This window comes from Apodemus sylvaticus, chromosome 3 (genome assembly GCF_947179515.1).
Source record: "Apodemus sylvaticus chromosome 3, mApoSyl1.1, whole genome shotgun sequence".
Taxonomy (NCBI): domain Eukaryota; kingdom Metazoa; phylum Chordata; class Mammalia; order Rodentia; family Muridae; genus Apodemus; species Apodemus sylvaticus.
The window spans coordinates 84,275,839-84,290,372 of NC_067474.1; positions in this window are offsets into that span (position 1 = coordinate 84,275,839).

Here is a 14,534-nt window from a genome sequence, read left to right on the forward strand (position 1 = left end):
GAAAATGAAAAGTGATTGATTAAAGTGAACCCAAAGTTTGGCTAACATTATATTAAGAAAAAGCTTGCCAGGTGGTGGTGGCACACGCCTTTAATCCCAGCACTTGGGAGGCAAAGGCAGGTGGATTTCTGAGTTCGAGGCCAGCCTGGTCTACAGAGTGAGTTCCAGGACAGCCAGGGCTACACTGAGAAACCCTGTCTTGAAAAAGAAGAAGAAGAAGAAGAAGAAGAAGAAGAAGAAGAAGAAGAAGAAGAAGAAGAAGAAGAAGAAGAAGAAGAAGAAGAAGAAGAAGAAGAAGAAGCTATAGTCTCTACATCTATCCAGCAGTAGAGCCCAAAGATCCATTTTTAGTTCTAGTTCCCAATAGACCCATTGAAGCATAAAAAAAGGCACCCACTGCCTTCTAAATTTTTGCTGATATTTTATTTGGTTTCATATGACTTCTAGCACTCAGAATGTGGTGCAGAGACACCATTACTCCATGAACCATCATAGCAGAGTTTTCTCTACCAGATATGAGTTTGTCTTGGCAACTATGAAAGTTAATATTGATGGTCAACCTGACATATCCAGAATCACCTAGCAGACAATCCTTTGGCTCTGCTTATGGGAAATTATCTTTTGTGGGTTAACATAGGTTAAGGCCCACTCTATCTGTGGGTCTCCCCATTTCATGGACTGGGTTCCCAGATCGAACAAAGAGGAGAAAACACTCTAAGCATCAACACCATCACTCTCTGACCCTTGAAGGCAGCAGACTCGGTGTGGCCAACTGCTTCAATCTCCAGATGCTGAGACTTTCTAAACACATGGATGATAACTACAAGTTGTGAGCCAAATAAACCCTTTCTCTCTGAAATTGCTTTTGTTGAGGTAATTTACAACAGCATAAGTAAAGTCATACAGCATCTGCATCTGTACTCTGACTCACCTATAAATAAACATATTTTTGAATGTAAGAAAAATACTGGCCAGTATTCCTAGCAAAAAATAAGAGTCAATAGATGGTTTTCAAACCAAAGTTCCTAGTCTTCATTATGAAGTATGAGCAAAAGATTATGGCCATTTGAGAGGAAAAAGGTTAGCACCAGGCAGAAGTTAGATGACTCAGGCACTGAAGTAGAATCTGCAGTAATTAGCTTAAATCCAAGCTGGCAAGGTTCCTACCTTTCTAATGAATAATAGAAATGTTACAATACTCTAGCTATTGGTAGAATCCTTTGGGGAGACAGTGAGACAAGAGGCATTAAAAACAGATGACTACAATACTAAAGTGTACCATCAACAGTAACTTCAATTTTATCACTTTTAGTTTATGTGTGAGGTCAAGTCTATGTGTACAGCAATATGTTCAGGTCCACAAAGGGGCCAGAAGAGGGAATCAGGTGCCAAGGGCTGGAAGCATGGATAATTGTAGGGTACCTCTTCTTCCCTTCTATTCCTAATAAGAGTGCTGAGAACCAAACTTAGGTCCTCTCGGAAGAGCTGCCCATTCTCTTAAACATTTGAGCCATCATTCTAGCCCCAAAAACTAACTTTTAAAAATAATGCATTATTGACTGATCCAAGCATGATTCAGTCTTGATTATTTTAAAAGAGATGCTTTTGTAAATGGATAAACATGTCATTTTTTTAATGTATGGTAATACAATTATCTAAAAATTCCTCCACTTCACATGAACATTTATTCATAGTAACCAATAAACATAGTCTCCTCTGTTTAACTACAGTCCTTGGCTAGACATGAATTGGACATAACTTGGCCATAATAACTCTCTTTATTTCCTCATCTCACCACCTACTTCTATTTCAGTCTCACGCATCATGAGTAAGTCTGCCTTGCTTTATATTCTATGTCTAGTGCTCTAAGAATGCCCTTCATGGTACTTTCTAGAGATCCAGCAACAAACAGGGCATTCAGTAAGAACCACCCCTCTCCGCACCTCTGGAGACCCAGAGTCACTAGCTGGGACTCAATACCCAGCAACCACCAAAACCCACCATCCCCGCAGATCACCACCCCCCTTCTGTCCCTTCTTCCCCTCCCTCCTCCACCAACACCTGTCCGGTTCTTTCTGACATGGTAGACCCGTGCCAGTTCTACCACAGGGAAAACCCTATTTCCTGGTACTTTGTAAAGATCCAGGAGCAGCAGGGCATTCAAAAACCAGCAGCCTGCAGGGCATTCAACCCTTGCCAAGTCTGCCATAGGGACTACCCCATCTCCTGATACTTCCTGGAGAACCAGCTGTATGCAGGGCATTTTAGAGAAAGGGAATCCCAGGAGTACAGATACACAGGCCTAAAGGACAGAGAAGTCACAGTCAGAGACAGCAAGACCAGCTAACACATAAAATAACTAGATGACCAAAGGCAAATGCAAGATCATTACCAACAGAAGCCAAGGCAACATGGCACCATCAGAATTCAGTTCTCTCACAACAGCAAATCCGGGAAACTCTATCACATCGGAAAAACAAGAGCTGGATTTAAAATCACATCTCATGATACTGTTAGAGGACTTCAAGAAGGACATAAATAACTCTCTTAAAGAAATATCGGAAAACATGAGTAAACAGGTAGAAGCCCATAAAAAGGAAACACAAAATTCCCTTAAAGAAATACAGGAGAATATGGGTCAACAGGTAGAAGGCCTTAAAGAGGAAACACAAAAATCTCTTAAAGAAATGTGGGAGAACATGTGTCAACAGGTAGAACCTCTTAAAGAGGCAACACAGAATTCCCATAGGGAATTATGGGAGAATATGGGTAAACATGTAGAAGCCCTTAAAGAGGAATCACAAGAATCCCTAAAAGAAACACAGGAGAATGTGGGTCAACCTGTAGAATCCCTTAAAGAGGAAACACAAAAATTCTTTAAAGAATTCCAGAAAAAAAAAAAAAACAAACAAACAAAGAAGTGAAGGCACTGAACAAAACTATCCAGGATCTAAAAATGGAAGTAGAAACAATAAAGAAATTGCAAAGTGAGACATCTCTGTAGATAGAAAACCTTGGAAAGAATTCAGGAGTCATAAAATCAACAACAGAACACAAGAGATAGAAGAATCTCGGATGCTGAAGATTCCATAGCAAACATTAATACAACAGTCAAAGAAAATGCAAAATACAAAAAGCTTGTAACCCAAAACATCCAGGAAATCCAGGATACAATGAGAAGACCAAACCTAAGGATTATAGGTGTAGAAGAGAGCAAAGATTTACATCTTAAAGGGCCAGTAAATATCTTCAACAAAATTATATATAAAAAAAAAAACCTTCCCTAACTTAAAGAAAAAGATGGCCATGAACTTACAAGAAGCCTACAGAATTCCAAGCCGACTGAACCGGAGCAGAAATTCCTCTCCCCCCGCCCTGCCCCCATCACATAATAATCAAAACAGGAAATGCACTTAACAAAGAAAGAATATTAAAAGTAGTAAGGGAAAAAGGTCAAGTAACATATAAAGGCAGACCTATCAGAATTACACCAGACCTTTCACCAGAAACTATAAATGCTAGAAGATCCAGGGCAGATGTCATACAGACCCTAAGAGAACATAAATGGCAGCCCAGACTACTATACCCAGCAAAACTATCAATTACCATAGATGGAGGAAACAAGACATTCTATGACCAAAGCAAAATTACACAATAATTTTCCACAAACCCAGCTCTACAAAGTATAATGGGTAGAAAATATCAACACAAGGCTGGAAAACACACCGTAGAAAAAGCAGTAAAGTAACCTTTCAACAAATCCAATAGAAGATAGCAACACAAACAGAATTTCACCTTTAACAGAGAAGATAACAGTAAGCAACAATAACTTTTCCTTAATACACACATATGTACAGTCACTTGATATTTGACAAAGGAGCTAAAAACATCCAGTAGAAAAAAAAAGCATTTTTAACAAATGGTGCTGGATCAACTGGAGCTCAGCATGCAGAAAAATGCAAATCGACCCATTCTTATCTCCTTGTACAAAGCTCAAGTCCAAGTGGATCAAGGACCTACACATGAAACCAGATACACCGAAGCTTATAGAGGAGAAAGTGGGAAAGAATCTTGAACACATGGGCACAGAGGGAAAGTTTCTATTTTGTGGAATAGTTTGAAGAGTATTGGCATTAGGTCTCCTTTGAATGTCTAATAGAATTCTGCACTAAAGCGAGGTCCTGTGCTTTTTTTCTTTAAAAGTTATGGGACCATTTAGATGGTCTATCTGATCCTGATTAAATTTTGGTAATTGGTATCTGTCTGGGAAATTATCCATTTCATCCAGATTTTGTGGCTGGTTATAAAATTAACTCAAGCAAATTAGTAGCCTTTCTATACTCAAAGGACAAACAAGCTGAGAAAGAAATTAGGGAAATGACACCCTTCACAATAGCCACAAACAATATAACGTATCTTGGTGTGACTCTAACCAAACAAGTGAAAGATCTGTATGACAGAACTTCAAGTCTTTGAAGAAAGAAATCAAAGAAGACCTCAGAAGATGGAAAAATCTTCCATGCTCTTGGATTGGCAGGATTAATATAGTAAAAATGGCCATCTTGCCAAAAGCAATCTACAGATTCAATGCAATCCCCATCAAAATCCAAACTCAATTCTTCATAGACTTAGAAAGTGCAATTCTCAAATTCATCTGGAAAAGCAAATAACTCAGGATAGCTAAAACTATTCTCAACAGTAAAAGAACTTCTGGGGGAAATCAGTATCCCCGACCTCAAACAGTACTACAGAGCAATTGTGTTAAAAAAAAACAAAAACAACAACAACAAAAAAACTGTATGGTATTGGTACAGTAACAGGGAAGTAGATCAATGGAATAGAATTGAAGACCCAGAAATGAACCCACAGAATTATGGTCACTTCATCTTTGATAAAGGAACTACAACCATCCAGTGGAAAAAGGATAGCCTTTTCAACAAATGGTGCTGGTTCAACTGGAGGTCAGCATGCAAAAGAATGCAAATTGATACATTCTTAACTCCTTGTACTAATCTCAAGTCCAAGTGGATCAAGAAACTCCACATAAAACCAGACACACTGAAACTAATAAAAAAGAAACTGGGGAAGACCCTTGAGGACCTGGGCACAGGGGGAAATTTCCTCAACCGAACACCAATAGCTTATGCTCTAAGATCAATAACTGACAAATGAGGCCTCATAAAACTACAAAGTTTCTGTAAGGCAAAGGATATTGTCAAAAGGACAAAAAAGCAACCAACAAATTGGGAAAAGATCTTTACCAACACTACATCTGACAGAGGGCTTATATCCAAGATATATAAAGAACCCAAGAAGGTAGTCTCCAGAGAGCCAAATATCCCCCTTAAAAAATGGTGTACAGAGCTAAACAAAGAATTTTCACCTGAGGAGTACCTAATGGCTGAGAAGCACCTAAAGAAATGTTCAACATCCTCAGTCATCAGGGAAATGCAAATCAAAACAACCATGAGATTTCACATCACACCAGTCAGAATGACTAAGATCAAAAACTCAGGAGAAAACAGGTACTGGCATGGATGTGGAGAAAGAGTAACACTCCTCCAATGCTGGTGGGGTTGCAAGTTGGTACTACCACTCTGGAAGTCAGTCTGGCAATTCCTCAGAAAACTGGGAATGATACTTCCTGAAGACCCCACTATACCACTCCTGGGCATATACCCAGAGGATTCCCCAGAATGTAAGAAGGATACATGCTACACTATGTTCATAGCAGCCCTATTTATAATAGCCAGAAGCTGGAAAGAACCCAGATGTCCCTCAACGGAGGAATGAATACAGAAAGTGTGGTATACATACACAATGGAGTACTATTGAGCCATAAGAAACAATGAATTCACGAAATTCTTAGACAAATGGATAGAACTAGAGAACTTCATCCTAAGTGAGGTAACCCAGTCTTAAAAGAACACTCATGGTATGCACTCACTGATAAATGGATATTAGCCTAGAAGCTTGGAACACCCAAGACATAATGTACATATCAAATGATGCCCAAGAAGAAGGAAGGAGTGGCCCCTGGTCCTGGAAAGACTCAGTGCAGCAGTGTAGGGAATAGCAGGACAAGGAAGTGGGAACGTGGGGATCAGGGAACAGAGGGAAGGAAGAGGGCTTATGGGACTTTCAGGGAGGGTGGATCTAGGAAAGGGAAAATCACTTGAAATGTAAATAAAGAATATATCGAATAAAAGATAATATTACAAAGGAAAAAATAACCAAAAAAAAAAAAAAATCAAAGCAGCACTGAGATTCCACCTCACAATGGTCAGAATAGCTTAGATGAAAAACTCAGGGGACAGCAGATACTGGAGAGGATGTTGAAAAAGAGGAACACTTCTCCATTGTTGGTGGTTTGTAAGCTGGTAAAACCACTCTGGAAATCAGTTTTGTGATTCCTCAGAAAATTAGACATAGTACTACCTGAGGACCCAGCTATACCACTCCTGAGCATATACCCAGAAGATGCTCCTATGTATAATAAGGACACATGCTCCACTATATTCATAGCTGCCTTATTTATAATAGCCAGAAGCTGGAAAGAACCCAGATGTCCTTCCACAGAGGAATGGATACAGAAACTGTGGTATATATACACAATGGAGTACTATTCAGCTATTAAAAACAATGAATTCATGAAATTCTTAGGCAAATGGATGGAATTAGAAAGTGTCATCCTGAGCAAGGTGACCCAATCACAAAAGAACATACAAATACACTCATTGCTAAGTGAATGTTAGCCCAAAAGCTCAAAATAAACAAGTTACAATTCATAGACCACAGGAAGCTCAAGAAGGAGGACTTAAGTGAGTGTTCTTTGGTTCCTCTGAGAAAGGGAACAAAATACTAACAGGAGCAATAAAAGGGACAAATTGTGGAGCAGAGACCGAAGTAAAGGCCACCCAGAGACTGACCTACTTGGGGATTCATCCTATAAATAGTCACCGAACCTCTGACACTATTATGGAGGACAAGAAGTGCATACCAAAACAAGCATGACATGGTTGTCTCCAGAGGGGCCCTGCCAGAGCCTTATACATACAGAGGCAGATGTTAGCAGCCAACCATTGGTTTAGGCTTAGGGTCCCCAATGGAGGAGTTGGAGGGTGGTCCGAAGGAGATGAAGGTGTTTACAGCCCCATGGAAAGTGTACAGAGCCATAATGGGGTATCATGCCACATGGTAGGAACTTGACATTGATCTAGGTGTACTTCTTCTCCTAACCTTTGTTGAGCAGGGATTCCTGTGCTATTCAGGATCCTGCTCCACCTAGGGTGGAGCGCTCAGAGTGAGGGTGAAGTTCATTGTTCCTCCAAGTCTAAGAATTCCAGAATTAAGCAGGTGATCCATGCCCCTGCCTGAGCAGTGGAGCCAAGAACCACCAGATGACTTCCCTGGAACAAATCCAAGAGTCTGGGGAGAGGGGTTTTCCCAAGCTTTAAATTGACTAACATTTATTAAAGTTTCAGCCTCAACCAGCAACTGTTGCCCTGGCCCTCGTTCTTTTCGCTGCATCCCCATCCATTCCTCAGCTTCTCTTCCAGGAACCAGTTCGCAGTAGCTGCAGGCAGCAACAGGAAAAACAAAGATGTAGGCCACCCAGAGGCCTCAGGGCTGCCAGAGACTAAACCATCAACTAAACCATGGTTCCAGCCAAAAATGTGGCAGAGGAATGGCTTGTTGGGCATCAGTGGGAGAAATGGTCCTTGGTCAGGTGAAGGCTCAATAGAGGCCACAACAAAGGGAAATTGAGGGAGGGGGAGGGGGAGTAGGTCTGGTAGAGGGGCATATACTTGGAGGCAGGGGGTGGGAGGAGGGGTTAGGAATTTTGGGGGAGGGAGGAAACTGGGAAATGTTTTACCATTTGAAATGTAATGAAGATTATATTCAATTAAAAAAAACTTTTTTAGGCACACACAGTTTCAGTCCTCACAATATTTCTTTCCCATTTTATTTAGAAATCTTCATCATCCTTTTGAAGTACTGTATGTCTTTTTTCTTTTTACTTTTCTAATTTAATTTATTAAGATCAGGAAATATGTTCATATTTACATATGTTATCTCAATGGACTTTAAGATAATAGATGCTCAATAAATCATGCTTGGTTGATTAAAAGTTCAGGGAAAATACAGAAAATATGCCTTTCATTTTCAAAATGTAACATTTGTTATGTTGTTGAGTAGACAGCTCCTTAAAGTCTTATCAACTTAATAAACCTTCAAAATTTTGAGGAGCAGTGTTTTATATCAATATATCTCTATATGAAATTAGGGAAGTTATAAAATGCTAACTCTTAACATTTATATTTTAGACTGTCTCACTGCTTACTCTATAAACTGCTTACACTTTATTCTAATAGAGACTAGTGGAATAACCTCTAGGGAAGACTAGAAGGGCATAATTTCAAGACTTTCTATTTTGAGAAGTCTGGGGAAAAGCATTCACAAAATCAAACAAGTCAGCACTCTCGATTCTACAAACTGAAATGGACTAAATCATCTTTCTGCCCGTGTGAGCACTGCCCTCTGTCCCCAGCTTGGTGCTGGGTAACACAGTGATATAATTTTATGATGGATTCACAAACAAAACGGTCAATGGTTCAGCTCGAACCAAACATGAGCACACACATTTCTGAACCCAACCGTCATGCTGCTTACACAATCTGTTGATCCACTGAACAAATATGTGTCGAAAGATTAAGCAGGAGTTGACTGCCATTCAGAAAGATAAATGCAGAGCAGACTCATTTTCCGCCTGACTTAATGCTTAAGGATTTGTATTAGAGGAAAGTTGGGAAGGGGGATGTCTGGGGGCGGTGGGGGGAGGGAATTCCAGTTACCCAGATCTTTACAAAGAGATTATCTTTGGAAAGACCTCACACAGAGGCCTTTACCAGCCTTCATTCACTCTCTGCACTGGAGTTCTTTCCTGTACTCCTTTATTGTAAGAAGAAAAAAAGACATCCAAGGAAATAAAAGAGGGCTACTGGAGAAGTTGCCTCACTGTTCTGGCCTTGTTGATGGAACAATAGGAGAAAGAATGTTCAGTTTGTGATTTCAACAGGAAAAAAAAAATAGTACCAAAAAGGTACATTGTTATCTGGCTCTCAGAAAAGGTCTGCAAGCCACTAAGCCATAGAAAAAACATGAGCCCTGTGAGGCTGAAACAAAGTGTTCCTTCTGGTTCCCACTGGCTAGACCAGAGCTGTCACCAGGGAGAGCCGAAGGCCAATTTCGGTTAGGCTCTGTATTGCTGTCGATCCTTCTATAAGTCTCTATATAGTGAGCTTCACTAGAGTTCTGTTCCAAAATAAATGACAGAGGGAAGAAATCGGGAAAGAAAGAAAAAAACAAGAGGAAAGAGAGGCTGAGGAGGAAGAAAGGAAGAGGGAAAGAGGAAAATAGAACTAAAGAGAAAGAAAAGCTATTTTATGTTCTTTGGTATTCTGCCTATAGCATAGTGAGTAATACAATAAGCTTCCCCGTTCAGAAATCTGTGAACAATTCCCAGAGACATACAACTCTGGCCTGGTCAGTAATACATTTGCAAAAGAAAAAAAATGCCTGAATTCGAAAGAAAGAAAGAAAGAAAGAAAGAAAGAAAGAAAGAAAGAAAGAAAGAAAGAAAGAAAGAAAGAAAGAAAGAAAGAAAGAAAGAAAAAGGAAGGTAGGTAAGTAGAAGGAAGGAAAGAGGAAGGAGGAAGAGAGAGGGAGGAAAAAAGGAAGGGAGAGAGAGAGAGAGAGAGAGAGAGGGAGAGAGAGAGAGAGAACCTTGAGCCGAAAGACTGTATGTGCCCCCCACCCCACCCCCAGTGCACAGGGAAGCAATTCACTTTTTTTTTTTTTCGGTGCTTACTGAGGAATGGAGATCTCAAATGCTCACAGAAGATGTGGGCTTGCCTATATAAAGCACATGGGTTAAGATAGACCATGTGCAGAATGTGTCTACACCTCCAGAAAAGACATATTTCCCTTTGGGTTGAAGAATAAGTTGAATCTTCTAAATTGGGAAACATTTTGGGCAGGAGCCACATTGAAGCAGTGCTGTAAGGATATGAAGGGAGATGAAAGTGGGCAGTTTCATATGCACAGGAGAAATGCAAAAGCCAAAGAGAAACAGTGTCTGGAGAGGGCTATAAACATCTTTATTTGCCAAGCAAAGCAATGAATTTAGAAATGAATTATTTCTAAACATTATTTTTATCTAGTCAAATAAGCCTGTATATAGTGCAAGCTAAAGGATTGTTAAAATATAAATTGTTGCATCTAATTATATAATTAAGGCTCTTCCAAGTACTACATTTTAGCTTTGAATTTAACTTCTCATATAACTTCCTACATATGATTCAAATTCAATAGGTAATGGCTGAATAAGCTAGCTGTTTTTCATTTGTTTATGAGAGAATTTTGCTATGTAGCTTAAACTGCCTTCCAACTCACAATTCTCACACCTTAGCCTCTGCAGTGGTGGAAACTTAGTAGTGTCTAGTTCATTGGGAAAACTTGGCTGTGGTTAAATGATGCCATGCAGCAATACAGTTCAGGCCACTCTTTTAACATATTACATCCATCTTCCTCTTCAGGCCATTGTCAGTCTTTATCTTATACAATCACTTTACTTCCAAGTCAAACCAATTATCTTATAATTAATCAGTTAACACAGTTTAACATTTGGAACTGCAAATCAGAAGTCTAAACCATGATGGGCGGTGGTGGTGCACACCTTTAGTCTCAGCACTTGGGAGGCAGAGGCAGGTGGATTTTTGAGTTCCAGGCCAGCCTGGTCTACAGAGTGAGTTCTAGGACATCCGGGGCTATACAGAGAACGTTCCCTTTGTTTACCTTTACCAAATATCATTGACTTTGAACAGTTTCATCTTAAACTTCTGGTTTTTCTTCTTCTCGGACGACTAAAATTTAGTAAGCCAAAATGTGAACTCCCTGAATAGAAAAGACAGACTGGTTCATAGTCTAAAGAATGGCTGACCTTCTGGTTAGGTACTACAGAGTTTGGAGCTAAGCTTTCTGTTTGGTTTGGTGAAGGGTCGTTTTGCTTTTCCTACCACCCATTTAAATTATGTTTAGCAGTGCTTCTTTATTTCAGAAGCATATTACATCTCTGAGAGTAGACTGGGTCGTTGTTCAAGGCTACTCCAATGGATAAGCATATCTATGTACATCTTGTATACAATGGAAACTAGAAAGCATGTTTGAGTAGATTCATAAGCCTTTCTCTCACTTTCCCTTGGATGCAGAGGAAACATGGAAAGAATATTGATGGCTCACCATCTGGAAGCACCTGGGGTCCTGATGAGAAGTGCTACCCTAAAATACCCCACAGATGAGTGTGGAGTACCAAAGGGCTGCCAACAATCCATAATCTGAGAGTCTTTTATCTACCCTGAGAAGAGACTTGCTATGTGGCTTCCCTAGGAAGGAGAAGACCACGCATGTAAGTGGGTGCAATCATTCTTTATCAGGGGGTAATAACGCCTTGGATTCTCCTCAATAAAAGCACATCAAACCATGAGGTTGTCATGGGGCAAGTGGAACAGTTAATGATTATACGACAAATTTTGATGAAGACTAAGAAATGAGCTCTGCTTTCATCCTCTGAAACCAGGCGAAAGTCTTCTAGACTAGCAAATCTAATGGTAGTCAAAGCCCAGAGTATTCTAAGAAGTGTTTTATTCTTTCTTAGTGAAATACCAGGTGCACAAGACATTCTCAGAAGAGCTGGAAACTATTTTTCCAAAATTAAAAGTGCAGTTAGAAAATCTGTCCAAATACAATGGTCTGCTGGATTTGAAATATTGCCCTGGAGAAGAACCCCTGGCACCGGAGAACACCTGAATCGGCAGACGAGGAGAGGACTGCAGACTGTGTTTATTATGTCTTGAGATGACTCCACAGGCTGCTGCTGATTCTGTGTATGCTGTGCTGACCCTTCACACTCCGCAGCAGTTTATTCAGCTGTGATCTACAACGAGAAGATCTCAGGAGCAGGTCATCAAGTCACCAGCCCTGCTGAAGCCACAGATAATACAACGAAGAGGCATTGGATACCCAGAATGCCAGTCCTGATCTATTACCTCCCCTATTTTTGAACAAATAACAGGTGGCATGTATTGGAATGCAAAGTGGAGCATGATCCTAATTGAGTGAGTTTTAACAAAGTTATATGATTTCTGCTTTATGTTTCTAGTAATTGGAAAATTAGTCTGTAGAAATAATTCTATTTCTATGCCATAATTTCCCTCATCCCAACTAGAATGTATTCAAATATTGACATGCAATACAATTCATTTTGTACCAGACTCTGCTTATTCTGTGCAACAAGTTTGAGGTCCAAACTAACCAAACAGACCATGAGCAGTTCTTTTACCCTTTGATCTTGATTTTTACCTTCTGAGTTGGTGAAGGTTTGCACTTGAGTTTGGACTTTCATCATCAGCTTCTTCATTTATTTGAAACCAGAATACCTAACTGCCTTGTATGGTAACACATCGCTGCAACCGTTTGGAGATCAGGGTAGAAAAAGCAAGTTTCTACTGGCTACATAGTGGGACAGAATTGTAAACAGTAGGAAGGAGGAGGAGAAGGTAGAGGAGTTGGAAGAGGATCCCCATTCTCCTGTATGCAAAAGCTGAATAGCCCTGCACAAGAAAAGTACAGCCAGCTCTGTTTGATGTTTTGTTTTGTTTTGTTTTTATGGTTTTTTTCTGAGACTAAAAACAATCTCATACATGAAATGTAAGCAATCATTATATAGTCTTTGTTTCTGAGACAAAAGCCCGATTCCAGCTTTGGCTATTCCAGCCTCTTCTTCTAAATGTCAGGCTCTTTCTCTTGTAATGTCTCAAGAGGAACTTCCACACACAAACTACTGCAGATGGCATTTTCTTTCTGAAACTTCCCTCTTCTGCCCTCCACTCTGCTTTTGCTCAGCACCTTGTAATCCTTCTCCTATGGCATCCAGCATACAAACTTCCATACAACTAGCTATGTGAGATCTGAATTTGCTCATGCCAGAAATACAGTAGACTGTAAATAAACATATTCTATATGAAAAATTATGATAAACTTTGGCACAGCATATCATGATACTCAAAGTCATATGAGAATTCATGCTGGTTAGACAAGAGGCTCTGTGCTCTTCCCTAAGGAGCTCTTTTTTTTTCTTTTAGGATTGTCTCTGATAGCCAGGCTGGTGTTGTACTCAATATACAGGCAAGGGTGATCCTCAAGGCTCCATAATGTGGAGAATATAGATGTTCTAGGGACTAAAAGCATGGCTTTGTAGATGCTAGCCAAGCAATCAACTGGAATATCCCCTCAGCCCTCCAAGAAGCTTCTGCTTTGCTCTTCTGTTTTCTCTAATTAGTAGGTACTAGTATGAAACCCTCTGAGAGATGTTGGTAGAAAGTGGGTGCTAGTAACTGAACTAGAACAGGACCTTGAGGCTCTGAGTCAGGAAAGTTCTGTAAGCAAGGACTGAGTAGAACCCACTGGAGGTTCTATCACTGCTTCATTGCAGACATTTAATAGATGCTTTTAAATTAAATCGGAGATTTTCTTCTACAAAAAGCCATAACACAATATATCCTATGCAATGAACTGTATGTGTCCCCTTAAAAGGCACACAGTGAGATCTTAACCTTCAATATGAACCACATGTGGGGAGGCAGTTAAGCTGCACAGGTGGGCTTTATAAAGGTGACTTTAGAGAGTATCCTAGCCATTTTTAATCCCATAAAGAAGCAATGAGAAGGTGGCAGTCTGCTCCCATACAAATGACTTCCTGAAACCTGGCCTTGCTAGGAAACCCAACCTTGCTGAGCCTCTGATCTCTAGCTAAAGTGTAGCAATATTTTTATTTTCTGTCATTTTTTGTATATGGTATGTGCATTACAATCATGGGGGTGAGCACATATATGTGAGCATATATTCATGTGTGTGTGTGTGTGTGTGTGTGTGTGTGTGTGTGGTAGCCATATTCTTCCTTTAATTTTCCTCTCTACCTCAGTTTTTAAGATGGGGTTTCTCACTGACCCTTGACTAGAACATGAAGTTTCAGCCAAAACAGCTGGTGGCTAGCAAACCACAGAAATTTACCTGTGCTCACACCACCCTAGCTAGTACCAGTGTTATAGGTGGACTTGGTGCTGCCCGGCCCTTTGTGTGGGTGCTAGGTATCTGAATATAGGTCCTTGTCTTTGAACGTCCAACACTGTATCATCTGAGCCACCCACTTGGCCACTGAATTTATTGCCCGAGGAACTGTAAAGCAAGTGTATTACCTTTTTTCAAAAAAAAAATGTTGTGAGAGAGTATGAGATAAAAACACCAGAAGGATGTATTCTGGCTCATTGTTAAACATGGCAGGAAGGCTGTAACAAGAGGCTATCATGAGGCAGAGTCAGCAAGAGCCAGACCTACCCATAACCCAAAACCCCAACTAGGTCCCACCCCTTGAAGGCTCTGAAATCTCTCAAAACAGTGCCACCAGGATGAATCTG